Raw genomic sequence first — 8,570 nt, 5'->3', positions numbered from 1 at the left:
ATATGTTTCATCTGGTTATTGGAAATTTTGCTTGGACCTCTGAGATGGAGCCAAGATGGTAGCATGAAGTTAGGATGTTTCTGAAGCATTTCTCTACAGTGTTAAATGAAGTCTACACAGAGACTTCTTAAAGCTTTAGATTTCACCAAAAAAAAGCACATCAAGTTTTCAAATGTAGACATCCTGGAATATCTTCAGAGAAGGTCTGTCTCTTCAGGAAAAAAGGGAAATAGAGTCCAGGTAGACAGGAGAGGGGGAAAGCCAGCAAGAAATTTCAGGCACACTGTATCCTAGGTTCCAGTAGCTAGGCAGTAGCCTAGGTCCTGGCAGTTACATAGCAACTCATGTCCCATACTTAGATAGCAGATAAGCATAGAGGATTCCAATGCCTGACAATGTCTGAGCAGTGGCATCACTGGAGTAACTGGCAGGACTGAGTTGGGAACAAACTACTACATAAGCAGAGCCTAGACAAAAAAGGAGGATACAAACATATGTATAGGTATCAGCTTTGATTGTATAGGCAACACCTTGGCAAGTGATAAGCCAGGGACCAGACTTCATCCCCAGCACAGAATCTTGGGACTATATTGCCTATACCTCAGAAATAGAGATCAGTTTTGAAAAGGAGAAAAAAGAAAGAGAACTAACCATAAAAATCTACTATTCAGATAGAAATGATAAAAATGTCTTCTCAGAAGAAAGCAGTGACAAATTGCCTACATGGGAAGTCTCAAAGGAATTTATGAATTAGACTCGAATTCTAAACCTCATGGAAGAGATGAAAAAAGTTTTTAAAAATTAAAGAAGAGAAGAAGAAAAATGGAAAAATAAAATAAATGAGAGCCATGAAATAAAAATATGAAAAATCAACCAACTCCTTTCAGAGTAAAGTTACCCAATTGGAAAAAGAATATAACTCATCAAAATAAAATCAACCAACTGGAAAAGGAACACAACTCATCTACAAGTATAATTAACTGCTTGGAACAGAAGCATAATTCAGCAAAATGTAAAATCAACCAACTGGAGAAGAAAACACAAATGCTAACTGAAGAAAATAAGATCCTAAAATTTAGAATTGAATGATACAAACTAATGAATCTATGAGACATCAAGGTTACATTAATAAAAATCAAATGGGTGAAGAAAATTGAAGAAAGCATAAAGTACCTTTTAGAGAAAACAAAAAACCTGAAAAATAGATCCAGGAGATAATTTATGAAAAGTTTCTTTCAGAAATTGCTATGGAAAATCTTCCTAATGTAATAGCTCAAGAAGACCTTTAATACTTCTTGAAAGAATAAACAGAGCACCTACAAGAAAGATACCCTAGAATAAAAAAAAAACTCTAAGGAATATCATAGCCAAATTCCAGAGTTCTCAAAGGAGAAAAATACTGCAAGCAGCCAAAAAGAAGCAATTAAATACAAGGGAATAACAATCAGAATTGCATAGGATTTATTAACTTCAATATTAAAGGTTTAGAGGGCCTGGAATATGATATTTCAGAGCACTAAGGACTTTGGATTATAGCCAAGAATTTACTCCCCTGAAAAATTCAGCATATTCTGTAAGGGGAAATGATGGATTTTTCAATCAAATAGAGGACTTTTTAACTTTTCTGATTAAAAAGACCAGAACTAAATAGAAAATTCAATCTTTAAGTACAAGATTGAAAAGATGCATTAAAAAGGTCAGAAAGGAGGAAAGCATGCTATTAAAGAACATTAAACTATATCCATTCCTACAAGTAAAAATAACACCTGTAACTCTTGAGAATTGTAATTTTCTTAGAATAGCTAAAAGGTTGAAAATACTTGAAGGGATTGTGCATAGAGGATATGAGTATATTTGAGACATAAAGACAATGTTTATTATAAAGGTGGTATTTCCTATAGAGAGAGAGAAGGAGGGAGAGTACTTAAGAGGTTCTACACATAATTAAATCACAAAGTGATTTATTTACTGGACATTTTAGTTATGGAGATTTATAGTACAATTGGGACAAAGGGTGGGAGCATACTTAGAAGAGTTGGACATAAATATAAGAGGACCCAATCTTGTCTAGTTTAATTAACAGGGGTTATACTGTTCTTCTTATAGAGCTAAAGGGACCATGGGAGAGAGTCTACTTAAAGAGCATGTAAAGATCATGAATTGATTTTGTTTTCCTTGATGCTTTGGCAACAATTGAAGGGGGTTTACTTGGGAGGGGGATGAGGTATTAATCATTTATGAAATGATTTGACTCTGCATATTACTTTGACTTAGGATTGTGCATCCATGCGGAGTTCTTGAAAAGAGGGGATACTATAAATCAATCAAAATTTGTTGTGATTTATGATTTTTGAGACATCTAATGAGACAGAGGACTTAGTGTATATAAGGCAATGTGGCTTATCAATCAATCAATGAATAAATCAAATAACCTTTGATAATGTTATTTCTATCTGAACAGATAAAAAGAGTATATTTTAACAAAGGGATTGTAGGTACAAGACAAGGATAAAACACTAAACTCTAAGACATAAACACTAAACTCTAAAGACATAAAAACAAGACTCTATAAAAGGTAAATCATTAGCAAACGACTTAAAAAACAGAAGCAGTACAAAGAAATATTATAGTTGAGGGAAAGTAGAGAAGATGCGAACACAGAGTAAATACTACTCTCAATAGATTTGGCCCAGAGAGAGAGAGAGAGAGAAAAACATCCATTCTGAATTGGATTTAAAAAAAAATCTAACCTGTCCCACAGGGAAGCAGGGAGGGAAGGAAAATAAAGGGGAAGAAGGGAATGATAAAAGGGAAAGGTAGAAGTAAAGGTAGAAGTAAAAGTTAAGCCAAAGTTAAAATTTAAAAGAAAAGTTGAAGGAGAAAAGGAGCAAAACATTGGTGAGGAGGAATAAGAGGAAAGAAGAAAGAAAGGTATAAATGGGGGAGTTAGCATGGAGCAAAATGCAGATTTAGTAATCTTTTAAAAATATTATTGATGTATTTGCATTATTAAAATAGTCTTGTTGTAACAGAAAACATAATCCCCCTTGAGGTGGAATGGAAAAACCTCATGAAAAATAAAGTTAGAAAAGAAGAAAAAAATGTACTTCAGTCTCTATTCAGATTCCATCAGTTCTTTCTCTGGGTTGGATCACAAAAATCCAACAGAGAAGTTGCTTCAATATGTTTTTCCCACAGGTGCTATTGCTAAGTGTATTTCCCTCCTTCTATTCCCTCTCTAGTCCCATTTATTTGATTCTCTTTCACCTTTCATTTTGTCCCTTCTTAAAAGTGTATTGTGTGCTGCCAAGTGATGAACTGGACAGAGATCCAACCTTGAAGCCAGGAGGATATTAGCTCAAATTCTTCCCCAGATACACAGCAAACACACAGGCATGGGTCCCTGGAATTTCACCAAACCCACCACTTTGCAAACAATGAAAAAAATGTATTGTATCTGATTACCCTCTCCCACAGTGTTCCCTCTCCTCAGTGACCTACACTCTCCTCCCCTCCCCCTGTCCCCTTTCTCCCATTCTCTTTCTCTAGGGAAAGACAGAATTCTATGTCTAGGGAGAGATAGATTTCTATACCATATTTCTCTGAGACACTTCCAGTTTATGATACAGAGCCCAGTATGAATGAGAGAAGAGGGAGAAGAGAGATTAAGAGGAAGGGAAAAATACACACACACACACACACACACACACATACACACAAGATGAAGGGAAGGTAGGCTGGCCAGCTGGGGTCTGCTTCATGTAGGTTTCCAGGAGGTACGTTTTAGAGGCTGTAGGATTTGTTCAAAGTTCAGTAGCATGTGTGTTCAAAGGTCTGTCAATATTGGGTTCTCTGAGCAGGCTCTGGATAGATAAAAAGTTGGCCCTGACATCATACAGGACTGATCACTTGTCTTTGAGGATGTCCAAACAGATATTTCCCTCAGTGTACACATTAGGATGGTAACAAGCTGTGACAAATTTCACAGTGGGAGCATTATATGGGTAGCCACTGAGGAATTTCAGGGAAAGCTTATATCTTAGGTATTCATATACTGTCCCAGCTGTCCCATGGATGGTCCCAACACATTTGAAGAGATTGTCAGACTCTGGGAAGGCAGATATTCCTTTATCTCCAGACATCATTAGGGTCAATAATTCCTTCTGTAACCTCTTGCCTATGGACCTGCATGTGGTGACCACTCCAGGTTCTATCTGCTTATAAAATGTGGCAGCAGTGCTGGCAGCAGTGCTGGTAGCAGCTGGGTTGTGATTCTGAGAGGCCATGAGAGACTGGAGAAAGGAAAATAAAACTCCTTGGTGGCAACTGCCTAGACCTGATTTTCAGGTTAGTTGCTTTTCCAATGAGATATTTCACATTTTCTTGTACTTTTTCATCCTTTTGGTTTTGATTTATTGTTTGTTGATTCTTCACAAAGTCATCAGCTTCCCTTAGCTCCATTCTACATCTGAACAAGTTATTTTCTTCAGAGTGCATTTTTATCTCCTTTTTCATGTGACCAATTCTGCTTTTTTAAAGCATTCTTCTCATTAACTGTATGGATTGCTTTTTCCATTTGACACAAACTGGTTTTAATATGTTGTTTGGGGTTTTTTATGTCACTGACCAAGTTCCTGACTTGGTTTTCATGTTTTTCCTGCATCACTTTCATTTTTCTTTCAAATTTTTCCTCTACCTCCTTTACATGATTTTTCAAAATCTTTTTTGAGCTCTTCCATATCCTGAGAGTAAGTCCTAATTTTTGGAAGCTTTAGATATAGAAGCTTTGGCTTTGTCATCTTCTGAGTGCATGTTTTGATCCTGCATGGGTCCAAAGTAATTATCTATGATAAGGTTCTTTTTTTCTGTTTGCTCCTTTCCCAGAGTATGTCTGGGTTTTGAGGTGCTTCCCAAGCTTTTGAGTGTGGTTAGGACACCCCTGCAAGGACTTAAATTTCTTCAATGCCTTATGAGAGACTTTGATTTCTTTCCTGTGATCTAGTCTGTGGATGACCACAACAGCCCCCCTCTGATCTGGAGCTGTGAGAAGAGTCCATGCTCTATGGAAATAGGGGGCCCCAGACTGTGACAAGGGTCTGAACATGGAAGAAGCATGAGAGTCCTATTCCAGGGACTCAAGAGAGCTTGGTGGTCTCCCCCCATCCCCTTACCTTCTGTGAAGTGAGTGCTCTGGGAGCCCAAACTGCAACCTAGATTTGGGTGTGGGCAAACAACTGAGTCCTTTCCCAGGAAGAGCAGAGGGACTTCTGTAGTTTCCCCTGACCCCCTTATTGTCTATGAGTCAACTGTACGCTGGAGGTGCTGGCTGGCTTCCCTCATTCCTGTGGCAGGTTCTTATCACAGGTCTTCTCTGAGGCTGGCGCTAGCTCTACACTCACTGTGGTGTGGCAGAGTTCTCTCACTTCCTCTTCAAGTTGTTCCCAGTGATCCCGGGTCAGGAGGTTTGGAAACTGCCCCCTCTGCCACCGACCCAGGCACCCCCAGGGATCTAGGTTCTCAATGCAGCTGCAGTGAGCTGGGGCTGTGGCTGCTGCTGTGCTTGTAGCTGAGATTGCAGTGGCTTTTTCCAATCCCCAGTGCGGTGAAACAGACCTTTCCTGCTGAACTTCTAAGTTGTCTTGGACTGGGAAATGGTATCACTCAGTCTTTCTGTGGGTTCTGTCCCTTTAAATTTTGCTAGTCTTAATTTGAAGACTTAGGAGTTTTGGGGGGAACAAGTTTCCAGGAATTCCTGCCTTCATTATGCCATCCTGGCAGAGATTTCCAACTAATTTTCTACATTGTGCTTGGTAATCACTTCTGGAAATTACTTCCCCCCCATGAACCTAGGCACCCCCAGGGACCCAGGTGCCCCAAGGGTTTTTCCTGCAAGGCTGGAGTTCATTTGCTCCAGTACCACATGACCATGACTGCTCTGCTGTCCCATCTGACCCTGGAACAGAATTTTCCCACAGAACTTCCCATTGGGCAAGAAAATTGCTTCACTAGATCTTTCTTTGAGTTCAGTCTATCTTAAATTTGGGTTAGCATCATAATTTTAAGGTTTATGAAGTATTTTGGAACAGAATTTCTGTGAATTCCTTCCTTCAAATTGCCATCTTGAATCTGCACCTCCCCACCCCTCCCTCACTCCCTAGAATTAGTCATCTTAACTGTAATTATGAATAGGATGAGCTCTCCCATAAAACAGAAGCAGATAGTAGAATGGATTAAAAACCCATAACCCAACAATATGTTGTTTACAAGTTATACATTTGAAGCAGAAAGATACACACAAGGTAAAGGTAAAAGACTGTAGAAAATATGCTATGCTTCAGCAGAAATAATGTGTAGAAATCTTGAATTCAGACAAAGGAAAAAGAGATATTAATAAAAGTATTAATGAAGGAAGCTACATCTTCTTAAAAGGGATTATAGACAATGAAGTTATATCATTATTAAACTTATATGTACCATGTGGTATATAACATTCAAATTCTTAGAGGAGAAACTGATCAAATTACAAGGAGACATAGAAAGCAAGACTATGGGGGTTACTTGGTGGCACAGAAGATAGAGCAGCAGCACTGGAGTCAGGAGGACCTGAGTTCAAATCCAGCCTCCAACACTTAATTATTACCTAATTTTGTGACTTTGGGAAAGTCACTTAACTCCACTGCCTTTCAAACAAACACAATAAATAAATAAATAAATAAATTACAATAATAGCTGACCTAAATCTCTCCAATTCAAATTAATCCAACTTCAATATAAATAAGAAATAAATTAAGAAATTGAATAAAATCTTAGAAAACAGAGAAAACTGAAAGAGGATAGAAAAGATATATCTTTTTTCTCTGTAGGACATGACACTTATACCAAAGTTGACTATATATTAGGGCATAGAAACTTTATAATCAAATGAAGAAAGGCAGAAATAATAAGTGTATGCTTTTCAGATCATGATGCAATAAATTAAATGTAATAAAGAACAATAGATTGATTCATTAAACATTAATTGATATTAAATAATCTAATTTTAAAGAATGAGTGGATCAAATAGCCAATCATAGAAATAATCAACCATTTCATCCAAGAAAATGATAAAAATGAGACATCATATCAAAATTTATGGGATACAATCAAAGCTGTTTTTAGGGGAAATTTTGCATCTCTAAATAAATGAGTAAGATACAGAAAGAGGAAATCAATTAATTAGGTATGGAACTAAAAAAAGCAAGAAAAAGAACAAATGGAAGATCTACAATTAAATACCAAATTAGAAATTTTGAAAATCAAAGGAGAGATTAAAAAATTGAAAGGAAGAAAAATATTGAACTAATAAATAAAATACTAAGAGCTATTTCATGAACAAACCAATAAAATAGTCAAAACTTTGGCTAATTTGATTTAAACAATGAAAGACAAATGCCAAATTACCAGTATCAAAAAATGAAAAATTTGAACTCACCCCCAATGAAGACTAAATTAAAGAGATTACTCAGAACTATTTTTCCCAACTGTATGCCAATAACTCTGACAAGATGAATGGAAATGAATGAATATTTACTGAAATAAAAACTACTTAGATTAATTGAAGAAAAAACAAAATACTTAAATAGCCCAATTTCAGAAAAAGAAATTGAAGAAACCACCAAAAATCTTCTCAAAATGGTCTCCAGGTCCAGATGAATTTACAAGTGAATTCTATCAAATATTTAAGGAACAATTAATTCTAACTGCACATAAAAGATTTAAAGAAACAGAAGAGGAAGGAGTTCTGATACTGATATTTAAATCAGAAAGAGTCAAAACAGACAAAGAAAATTATACACAAATCTCCCCAATGAACTTAAATAAAAATCTCAAATAAAATTCCTATAGTAATCTATCAGTCAAATCTCTGGAAAGGGGAGAAATTTAAGTCCAAAGAAGGAATAGAATACATCATAAATCGCAAAATGGGTGATTTTGACTATATTCAATTATAATTCTTTTTGCAAGCAAGATTAAAAGAAAAATAGAAATCTAGGAAACAATTTTCCCAACTGGGGGTTCTGATAAAAGTCTCATTTCCAAAATATATAGAGAATTGAATCAAAATTATGTTATAAATCATTCCCCAATTGATAAATGGTCAAATAGCAGAAAGTTTTCATACAAAGAAACCAAAGCTATAAGTAAATTGACATGGAAAAAATGCTCCAAATCCTTATTGATTAGAGAAATGTTAATTAAAACAATTATGAAGCACCTCAAACCTATTAGATTGACTAAGATGACAAATATAGAAAAAAAATCAATGTTGGAGAGGATGTGGTAGGATTGGGACATTAATGCACTGTTGATGGATTTGCAAACTGATCCAAGTGTTCTGGAGAGCAATGTGGAACTATGCTCAAAGAGAAATCAAATCGATATATCTTTTAAACTGCCAATACCAATTCTAGTCTTATATTCAGAAGAAATCATTAAAAAATTGAAAAGTCCCACATTTTCAAATATATTTATGTAGCTCTTTCTTGAAATGACAAAGGATTGGAAATCAAAGGGATTTCCTTCAAATGGGG

The 8,570-nt window shown here is 36.0% G+C and overlaps 1 pseudogene; it reads right to left on the bottom strand.

Annotated features, from left to right (window-relative positions):
* Positions 1-342: 342 nt before the first annotated feature.
* Positions 343-4,286, bottom strand: LOC141492262 (ubiquitin-conjugating enzyme E2 C pseudogene; annotated as a pseudogene).
* Positions 4,287-8,570: the final 4,284 nt, after the last annotated feature.

This window comes from Macrotis lagotis, chromosome 6 (genome assembly GCF_037893015.1).
Source record: "Macrotis lagotis isolate mMagLag1 chromosome 6, bilby.v1.9.chrom.fasta, whole genome shotgun sequence".
Taxonomy (NCBI): Eukaryota; Metazoa; Chordata; class Mammalia; order Peramelemorphia; family Peramelidae; genus Macrotis; species Macrotis lagotis.
The sequence above is the reverse complement of the archived record's forward strand: the minus strand, read 5'-3'. Positions and strand labels throughout refer to the sequence as shown.